The following is an 11925-nucleotide window of genomic DNA, read 5'->3' as shown; positions in this document are numbered from 1 at the left end:
TTTTCAACACAATATTTTCGACGAGTGATAAGACGCCAAAACATGTGTAATCTACACTATTTTTACCATAATTGTCCGCCAACCTCATAAAGTAATATTTTTTCTAAAATTATTTTTATGACCATTTAGAGGCATTCTAACTGACAATCTAGTGAGTCACAAACACACCACATCATCCTCCTTCGCTAAGGGGGCCATCAGCTTTCCCCATTGGTTCTCATCCAGCAGAAGTCACAACTCTTTACACGAACCATCCTGAACCTTTGTTCCGGACAAGAGAAAGGATGTTGAGAATTTACGTTTAACTGGCTCGCTCTCACTGTTTAAACTGGATTCATTTATCAGAAGAGAGTACCCCGAGAAACGAAAAGTCCATCTGCTGGTACCTGATCACCCATGGCAAGATGAACAATATCACCAGGAAGAAGTTCGTTATAGAAATCTTTTTTGTCTCAACCCATTTCTGGTAACCTGAACTGCAATTTCTTTCTTTTCCCTGTCCAAACTCCTTGAACTGAAGCGATTGCCTATAGTCACTGGTGGCAGTGACAATATACAACAAGCAAGATACTCGCAACAATGCCGAGCCCATCATGAGCACCTTCGGCCATCCTTCCATCACTATGCCAACAAAAGGGAAACAACAAGCACAGAAAGCGAGTATCATTGGAGTCGTACCTGGAGAGCTCCAACAAAAAGCCAAAATTCTGAGGTGGCTTTCGTAATTATTTGTTAATTCCAATAAATGTCTTTTCTTTTCTGGATCAAATGGTCCGTAGTAGGAATTCCCGTCTCCATTGACGTGGCGAGCTTAATTGCAATACCCTCAGCACCTCCATGAATCTTCAGCTCTTCAGGTCATGCCGTCAAACAATGGAGCCTGCTTTCATCTGCACAAATTTCAAAACCTGCGTTGTGCTGACCTCTTCAGGCACAACGTAATCAGGAGACAAATCCAACCGCTGCAGGCATTCAAGAGACAGTGCAACATGAATTACTAATCTATACGTCAGTCTCAAGTTGATCGCATAACAAGACCTTACTTACCATTGATGAACTGAAGCGCTGCTTGTGAAACTAAAACTGGCAACTCTGAACTTCTCCGCAACGGTTGTTAAAAAAAAAAATTAAGCATACAAAATCAAAAGCAACAAAAATAGGAAAGAAGATCGCATTACAGGATATAATTGTTGTGTCAAGGTTAAACTCCATGCACGTTAGAAATTTGTGGAAAAACAGTGTAACATATGGATTTCATTCCAATCTCTCAGTCCTGGAAAACAACGACAACTATTATCAAGCCTGTATCCCGTCCCACAGCTTCAAAACCATAGATCGCAAATTGTGATACAAGATAATGTTCCCTTGGTGATCACGAATTCTTATGGTATGATGTTTGTAAGACCTTGCAACCAGACCAAATTCTTAAGAAGATCCCATATATGTCAACCCAAGGGAAACACCAGGCTATCAATGTAAAATTGACGAGTATGAAAGCTGACGAATACTTGGAGCCAACGTATAGTATATTGGCTGCGTATGCCTATATTTACTCTCCTGGAAAAAATTTTTTTAAGTAATGTGTATTTCAATCTGCCTCATTCGCTTTAACTAAATATTTGGTTGAGGTAATTTTCAGGTTGACTCTTAAAGAAGGACGTTTTCTATAGCAATTGTTGAGTTTCCTCTGGTGTTGGCTTGCTTTTTTTGAAAGAATGAAAATGTTAATATGATTAATTAAGTAATTTTCAAAATTTTCAAAATTTTCAATTTGGTTCTATGTCAAAGTGTTTTCTCGAGGTAGCACTTTGAAAAGTACAAAAAGTCATCCTCCACCATAATTTGAAAAAATATTCTAAAAAATATTTGTTAGAAATTAAGAAGTATTTACAGGAAATCATGTGAAATCTACTATTTCAAATTCTGCTGCGTTGTTCAAGAATGGGACCTCTTTCAATAGAAATAGCCAATTAAAAAATAAATAAGGAACACCTAATACCAACTTTCCATACTTTCTACACTACTAGCCGATTTTACGGGTTGTGAAGAAACGTTAAGAGAATAATTGTGGTGAAATTTCTAATTCAGATTAGACAATACACGGATTTTTATTTGTTTTACTTTGTTGACGATACAGAAGTAAAGAAAACGGACTGATTATTCGAATTCAGTAACTTCAGAACATCCATTAATATATCAAGTCACCAAGTCCAGAAACTACTGGCAGATTCAAGTAAATGTTAAGAAAAAAAAAAGGTTAAGAATTAGGATCAATGAGATACCATGATTTGAGCGTCTAATAGCATCGGCCTCAATCGTTTAGAGAGATTGCAGTAAATCGAAACCTCCGTTCCGATCTTGACCAGCCAGCAAACCGCCTCCATCTCTGACGCGCTTTTCCGATGAGTTTCTTCGGCTTCACGTCGCCGAAATTCTCATTCAAATAACTTCCATCTCTATCTATTACCTTCTGACCTTCAACTTCAAGATCTACAGCTATTAAGGAAAAAAAAACAAAAATCCAGATTCTTGCTTCAGCTTGAAGTTCAGCGCAGAAATCAAACCAACAACAAAGGCAAGAAGAACGGGAAACATCACACACACAAGAGAGAAACCGTAAAAAGAACAGTCAGCGGCTGACTGCGAAATATAGAAAGAATCAGTCTCCTCCTAGTGCGTCGATCTGATGAATACTGTGCAATTAGGTTCCAGTTGTTCACTATTAGCAAAAACAAAAAAACATGCGCAAAAGGAAGACACAGAGAGGTTTAATTCGTCTAAATTGAAGAGAGAAAAAACAACATCTGATTCTTCAGCAGCGTGGCTTTGACTCCATGGCCACGCGTGGCTGTTCTGTCCAGTGTTTTATAATTGGTTGGTTTGTACTAGAACCAGAACCCACCATCTTTGACCTCGATTACTGTGATCTGGAAGGTGTTAGGAGTTTCTTCCAACTCGTTTTCTTTTACTTCCTTTGCTGCTATTTCTGCTCTGGTTCTTTAATTTTGACGCCCAATTCTCTCTTTTCCACTTTTGTTCATTTTTATTTTACGTTTTAAAAGCATCTTATGTCTCTTTTCTTTTTTATTTTTTTTGCTTAAACCTTCCATTATAATTTAATTTAAGATTTGATAAAATAAAATTTTAAAAATGGGGCCATAATCCAAACTTATTACTTTACAAAAGGTAGAAAAAAAAGTTCAATCCACCTGATACATTAATTGATATACATTTGATACCTTTGATAAACTCGACGCATTACTAGTATATGTCTGATACATTTGATACATGATTGAAAATGGCTAGTTATTAAGTAACACGACCAACTTGTCAAAATGAGTATAATATGAGTGTTAGGTTGAAATCTCCCCAACCTATTGTATATTTGTACTTAAAATAAAATAAACATCATTTAAAAATGGGAAAAAACTACAAAATAATTTTAAAAAATGTAGCAAATACAAAAATTAAATGAGTAAATAACTCATATTGATACAAACAAGAAAATATACAAAATATACAAATTAATGGAAAAAATATAATTGACAAAAGGGCAAAATTGAAAACATGAAATAAACGAAAATTTTAAATTAAAGAATTTTGTCAATTTTGTCATATTCTACGATTTTTCATATGTTGAAGTACACGTTAGATTATACATTTTGAATTTGCATCCCATTGCAAATTCTCTTTTATTTAATTAATGGATTTCAGAGCTACTTTCCCTCTTGATTTTTCAAATTCTCCTCACCTTTTCTAAATTTATGTCTAATAATTCCTAAGCTACTAATAACTCAATTAAATTGTATTAATTGTTTTTAAATTTTAGTATTGTCCATGATTTATTTTAGTGAAAAGTCCCTGTCTTTTCAATTTGATCAATCGCTCTAGAACTTATAACAGTTTATAACACTTAAAATATTGTAAAATGCACTATTTATTCATAAACAAATAATAATTTATCATATGACCCTCAATCAGCAGAAATAGTGTACACTTTTAAACAATCGCGTTTTAAATCTCATGCCATTTAAAAATTTTGGATTTTCAAATTTTTTTTTTTTTATAATATGTGGAACAAAATAATTGAATGTCTAACTTCGAGACTCACAATACAGGCATTAACTAGTTGAACCATGCACAATTTTGGTTTCCTCTTCCAACGATTAAAATTGATTTTCAACAATGATGTTGGACATTGATATATATATATATATATATAATATATATATATAAAAGCTCGTCTGTACCACAACAAAAGGCACTCAAAGGAATTTTCTTTGCTCTCATATTCCTGAACGACATCGGGGCGAAGCAGCTCGACGATAGGGAGAGGGGCGAAGCAGCTCGACAAACATGGCGGGCTCCGGCTCCGCGCACCTGCGACACCTTTCGAAGCACTTTCGAGTGTGCGCTTTAGTTTCCGATCAAATGGGATAAATAGAAAGAACGGGAAGCGCGACGACGAGCCCCCCCGTTGCACGGCCTTCCGTTTGCTAGGACTTTCCCATTCACTGACTTGTGGTTGACGACGCCCAGCTTCCGCTTCTGGAGATCAAACGGAGCTCCTCAGCAAGATGATCTTCTTTCTACCATCTGATCTTCCTCAACATTGCTACACTGCGTAAGGGCCTCCCCCCTCTTCCCGGTTAAGATAGATGGGAAGGAGCGAAGCAGCTCGACCGAGATCGAGCTCGTCGACGGCTTTCGCGCAAGTTGCAACATCCCTTGCTTGTTGCTTTCGGTTGCAAATTTCCATTATGTACTTTCTATGGGTGCCGCACGCTGTGTTAGGTTAAGAGCAGGTGCGTGACAGGCCTTATAAACGCGTTCGTCAGGCATATATATATATATATATATATAGTCTAGTTGGAGTAATGTCATCATCGTTGAGTATAGCATTGAAATAGTCACGATTGTTTAGGGAGCGACTTGTGAAATTTACTATTTTAGAGGTTGTTTGGGACGCAAAATTGAGATAGGATATCTGGAGTTCATATGTTTGTGTTTGGGATGCAGAGTTAATTGGTTTAAGTCCATAGGTTGTGTTTGGGGTGCAGAGTTCATATATCTAGGTATCTGATGCAGTTTTCAAAATTTTTTTATTCAATAATATGCTTTTATGATTATTATTTCTGTTTTTTAACTTTTTTTATTCATAATCTACTCATTTTTGTTTGAATAAATATGGATTGCAATTTTTTCTTCTAAATTTAAAATTTTTCTTTCTTTCTTTCTTTTTTGGGCGATGAACGACACTTAACCCATTACATTTCTTGTAGAAGTATTTAAATAAATGAGAAACCAAAGTTAAATCAAAACTTTTGATTCTAGCTAATTTTTATCCGTGAATTTCATTATCATCATCATCATCTTCTTCTTCTTCCTATTGTTGCTCTATATTTTACTATGTCATGATTTTTTTTAATTAAATCTCCCCATCATCGTAACAACCAATAGAATGCCACCACATTTCTTCAACAAGTTTACTTTCATTTCCTCTAAATTTGGATAATCATCATAGAACAAATCTCTATTTTTTATTAATTTTTGTTGAAAATGTTTGAGAAATTTTTTTCATTTTATGGTTTTTTTTTGTTATATGTTACATACTTTTTCGTCCAAATATTCTTAACACTCATTTGATATGTGAATTCAATTAAATAAAAATATTTTTTTAACAAATTTTTACGTATAATAATTGCACTTGATGTAGACAAAAAATAATATTTTTTTATATAATCAACACCTACAACAATACTTTAAAGAGTTATCGGTCTTTATAGTAGTCGGAAGTGGTTTGTCGAAATTGATTATAGAAGATGATTTTTGCTGGAGTTTGTAGTCGGGGTGGTTGTGGAGCGTGCAGTTGGTTGCATGAAGGTGTATTGGAGTTGGTTGTCGAAGTTTGTCATCAAAGGTGGTTTTTCGAATCCTAGAGTTGCTCAAGAGAAAGTAGTCATCAAAGTTTATCATTAAAGATGATTTTCATTAGAGATTGTAGTCGAAGGTGACTGTCGGAGCCCAAATTTAGTCGCATAAAGGTGGTATAAGAGTTGGTTGTCAGAGTTTGTCGTTGAAAGTGGTTGTCAAAGTCCCAAGTTGGTCGTCGGAGTTTCTCGCTTAAAGGTGATCATTGAGAGGTGATTTTCATCGAAATTTGTAGTCGGAATTGGTCATCGGAGTTTGTGTCGGAGCCAATGGGTCGTCAGAGTTGGTAGCACGAAGGTGGTCGTCGGAGTTGGGTCACCGGAAGTGGTTGTCAGAGTTGGTCACACGAAGGTTGTCGGAGCTCGGAGTTAGTTGCCGAAGCTGTCATCGGAGGTAGCTTGTCAAAGTCAAATTTCGTAGCCGGAATTGTCACGTATAGGTGGTTGTTGGAGCCCGGAGTTGGTCGTCAAAGTTGTCATTGGAGGTGGTTGTTGGAGCACGGAGTTAGTTCTCGGAGTGTCACATTGGTCGATGGGTAGAGCCACTAAAAACATGGAAAGAAATGAGAGTTGGGGTGAGTTGGTAAAATATTGAAGGAAATCATATACGAGGATTTCCATGAGCAGCGGAAAGATCATTCCAAATTACAATCATGTATGAACTTTACAAATTACAATCATAAATGGAAACATACGATTATGCATTCATTATAGAAATTACAGCATGATAATACAAATGATCAAGAAGAAATTCTACACACATTTGTAGACTCGTTGCCAAGCTCCTTAATCACGAACACTCGAACACAGCAACCTCGAACGCTCGTCCAACACAACTACTACACAGCACGAACACTGCGCACTCGAACTCATTGATCGCCTCGGTCATGAACAACCTCCACAGAACCTCGACGGTGTCGAGTTGAGTATGATACCACCAAGAAGGCTACCTTGGTATTCTCAGTGTGAGAATCCAGAGGGTGGGCTCTGTATTAACTTGGTTTGAGGCAAAAGACGGAGAAAACAACAATCATGTAAATGATTGAGCAAGTAGGAGAAGGCTGAACCTATCATATAGGTCCATGCCTAATCATTTAGCAAAAGCTAAGTGATCGTTTAACTCACTGCTTAGCTGCGTGTCTGTCACCTACAAACACTACACAATCATTTAGCTCGCTCCAAGTTATCGCTTAGTCAATCCTATTTACTTGATAACTTCCGTGAGATTATGAGAGAGAGAAAATCTCAAAACCAAATTTGCCAAAACTTACTAAAATTAGGAAAACAATTTTCCTTTTATCTCACGATTACCATGAAAACCACCAATAACCTCCCACTCAATTTGTTATTAGAGAAAAAAATTTAATTATCCAATAATTAATATTATTATAAACATAAATGATAACTAACTTATCATACTATATTTATAAACTATAGTTTTAATATTTCATCTCATGAAACATATAAACCATAGCTCTTTTTCTATTTCATGATACTTAATATAAATCTCATTTACATTAATCCTCCACTAGATGTATCTCATACATCATATCAATCATATCATATATGATCGAATTACCTCTTGTCAATTTGAATATTTCAAATCAACACCAAGAACCAATCCTCAACTGAATCTATTGAGCTACCAAAGGTACCTTATGGGCATGTAGCTCTAAGCTGCAACAGTGCGTGAATAACTGACTAAACTCTTTAGTCACGGGATCCACCATCCATTAACTACCAAGCACTTCACTAAAGACCAACAGTTGAACTCTTCTTACCACAAATATATTATGTGTCAATCTGAACCAATCAGTAGTGCGACAACCCTTCATAGATCACTTATAAGTACAGCTCGGCCAATAATCGTTATGCCTTTGTAGTTACATCTAACTTCTTAAGTACCACCGATTTCTCTAATGAACATAAGTCATAGTCCTACTATGACTAAGTCCTCTCTTCCAAAGAAAATTTGTGGCCACTATGTTCAAGCCTCATAATCAGCCCTTAAGGGAGCTATCTCTCTACTTATCCCTACTTCGGAAAAAGAGTGAATTCCATCTTGTGGATTGAGTTTCCAGCTCCCAAATCAGATAAGTCCTAAAAAAGGTAGGCATGTTGAGTTGGCAATTTGGCCACTTTCACTCATACTAATCAAAGAACCGCCCTCAAAGGCAGGAGTTCCCAAAACACTCAGGATTGAGGTCATGTCCTATGATCGTTTAGATGAGACGTAAGTCTTTAATATCAATGGTGTTATATATAGAGTTTAGTCATCTCGTGGTCCGGTCTTATACAAACTCTTTGTATAGGACACCTCCGCTCACACGTCCACATGAATGGTCGGGATCTACCATTTGTAGTAGTTTACAACACTTGCAAACCTCTACAAAGCGGGTCGTATCCATAGTGTCACCAGGATCATGTATCCAATCTTAATCCTTATACTACAAACCTATTTAGGTTATCACTTAAGGCAAGATCCACTTGTATATCACATATACATGCTTAAGTTCACATAAGATAACCATGGAGCTGAAGGAACTTTTAATGAAGAGCATCCATGAGCACATTCGGATCTTTCTAATTTCATTGTGACCGAAATACAACACATACTGTAATGACCCGACTTTTTGAGTACTCTGATAAGGGTCGTTACTCATAACTACACACTTACATTCAAAATATTTTGACTATTGAGGAAAATAAATTTCATTAAAATAATAAAGACAGATTTCCAAAATAAATAACAAATAAGTAAAACCCTTGTTCGGGGCCCCTAAAATAATGAAGAAAAAAATACCTTAAACAAATAAAATTTTGATCAACATTGAGTTTCAAATCAAAACTTTTAAATAGCTTGAAAACGTAAACTGAGCGGAAGCGATTTACATGTCCCATATGGCACGATCACGGGTCCCTCTCGTCACCCGTCGGTCCATTCCTATCATTACCTAAAAAACAAAATTTAAGAAAGGTTGAGTATAAAATACTCAGTAAGTGATCTCATTACCAGGATCAGACTATGTATCCACAAGCAAAGAAAGATAGCCCGTGGCCCATACAGCTGCATCAGTTTTTTTTATGATGAAAGGAAAACCAAAAGACGTACTATCTTGCCTTGAAACACATGTCTAACGGCCCGCATGCACACCGTCAAACATGATAATAACACGAACGTGAACCCGTCAACCCACGCATGTCTAGCGGCCCATAGGCATACCGTCAAACATAATAATAACATGAATGTGAATCAATCGACTCATGCCTGTCTAGCGGCCCGTAGGCATACCGTCAAACATGATAATAACATGAATGTTAACCTGTCGGTTCACGCATGTCTAACAGCCCGTAGGCACACCGCCAAAACATGAAACATGAAAATAAAAGCAATATGAATGTAAACCTATCGGCTTACGCATGTCTAGCGGCCCGTAGGCACACCGTCAAACATGATAATAACATGAACGTAAACTTGTCAGTTCACGCATGTCTAGCGGTCCGTAGGCAGACCGTCAAACATAATAATAACATGCGTCAAGGCGAGACAATAAACCGCTCTACTGGTCTATTCATGCATCACATACATAATATCAGTACTGATTAGAAATTTTAACATACTCATAATACTTGTAACTGCCATGCAACTAGCAAAACATAATGACAAACAAAATCATGCTCCACTTTATAAGTCTAATCTAGGTCACCTGACACGAAGGCACCGGTAATAGTATCACTTACCTCAACTTGGTAAAAACATAAAACAAAATCTCCTTAGAACTTCTTTACACACTTGAATCAACCTAAAGTTGTGGCTTGGTCCAAGACAAATTCCAAAACTTGATTCAATTAGCCAATCTGATCAATAATTAAATCCAAAAATCAATAACTTAATTTTCCACTATTACTCTCAATCCAAAAGAATAACCATCCAACAACTTACAAAAACTTACGATCTTCACCAATTTTCTGCAAAACAAAATGCTCTCTAGCTTGATGGTCAATGCCTCAAAACTTCCAAATCTTAAATCTAAGTTTCACACCAAAGAGAGGTTACTAATTTAACCCAAAATCAAATGGGTGAATTTCACCTCCCAAATTATAAGGAAAATAAGTCTTATCCAAGGTTTTTCTCAAGATTCCAACAAAGATCGGACAGTGGTGGTAGGTGGTGCGTCGGCTCGTAGCTAGGCATCGGGTGTTGCTGTTGGACGGCATAAATTTTTTAGGCTAGCGACTGGTAGCGAGGGTCTTGTATGAGGAGGGTTTGCGAGAGTGGGAGAGAAGGAGAATTTCTAGTTTTATAGATTTTACTCAGCAAAAATTATGAACAAACCATAGCTTCAAACAACGATCCAACCGTTCAAAATGAAACTCCATATGTCTCGAATAGATTGATAAAATTTGAGCACGATCCAACGGTTCAAACTTTGACAATCGACAAATTTATGGAAGCTCCCGCTGAAAAACCGAATTGTTTTCTCCCCAATTTTTGACCTCTTTTCACTCTCATCTGATTTCGAAAATAAATCTCAATTATTTTATTTTTTTTTTCCAATTTTGAAAAGATAAATAAAATATTTTATCACAATATCTCCAAAATCTCCAAAGATTCTATGAAATTTATAAATCAATTAACTTTTCAAATTATCTTAATTTAGGTTCAAAAACCAAAATTAAAGGCATGAGATCCATCAATTTGATACAAATTAAATTCTTCCAAATATTTAAATCAATTTAAAATCACATGAAATTAATTATCTCTTTTATTTTTATTTTTTTAAGTTGGCCCTAAAATCCAAAATCAAAGGAAAGTAAAATTCAATATTTTCAAGATAATCAGTTCGAATATCTAATCAATTAAATTCAATTTAACCAATAATTTTTTTTCAATTATTTCAATTTAATCTCAATTTTCCAAATGAAATGGAAATTTAAACTCAATAATTTTAGATAATTAACTTAGTTTTTCCTAAAATACGGGATGTTACATTCTTCCCTCCTTAAGAAACTTTCGTCCTCGGAAGTTCAAGTCTTGGCTCGTGATACTTAGTTCTTGTCTCGTCTTCATGTTTCCAAATTGCTTCTTCAGACTGATAATGCTGCCAAAGAACTTTTAATTAGCGCTAACTCCACGTTTCAGAAAGTCTTCACCTCTTACCATAAATTGTATAACTTATCTGAGACAATATCATGTTACTCTTTAATCTTAAAACAAATACATATCACCATTTAGACCCTCCCATGCACGAGTCTGAAAATCTCACTTAAATGAGCTCCCATATACTGTAGAGCATTTGTCATTCCAAAATACATCACCATAAACTCATAATAGCTGTAACTATTACCTGATGTCAGTTTCTAAGATAAAGACTTTCATGATTGCATACATCTATATTGAGAATGTTCACACTCCATAGAATGGGTCACCTCACTGTCCATGTAATAGAAAATATATCTCACATGGCATCTCAAGTCCAGGATTCAGAATTCGGATTCGGCACCTAGTTGTCCAGAAAATCCCCTGCCACCTAGGTACGCTATCATAATCAATTCGTAATAGTTGATACAAAGTTGCATGAATCATATTTCTTTCCTAATAAACAAAGTTGATGTACTCCAAGGTAAAACATTAAGGCACATATGAAATACTTTGCTAAATGGTTCTTGTGACTTAGGTTATTCCAACTTTACTAGAGTCCTTCTATGAGGAGCCTTAAGGATAGGAGTTGCCCTCAACTCAAGTTCATCTCTAGTGCTAGGGGTCATTCTGGGAGATTAAATTTACTCAACTTTAATATTCATATAGCTTGTTTTTTACTTGGAGCTAGATTACTTTCGCCTTCAAATCAAATCGATGGCTTCATTAATTCCTTGTTCTAAATATTCGTGTCCACAATCAAAACCTCTAAACCTTGCTAATACCTTTCAATGTCTTTCCCCTCTTTAATGAGACCTTACTCTTTCCATTTCCATAGCTTCTAGCAACTATTGC

The sequence above is a fragment of the Benincasa hispida genome, chromosome 9, assembly GCF_009727055.1.
Source record: "Benincasa hispida cultivar B227 chromosome 9, ASM972705v1, whole genome shotgun sequence".
Taxonomy (NCBI): domain Eukaryota; kingdom Viridiplantae; phylum Streptophyta; class Magnoliopsida; order Cucurbitales; family Cucurbitaceae; genus Benincasa; species Benincasa hispida.
Note: the sequence above shows the minus strand (reverse complement) of the source record.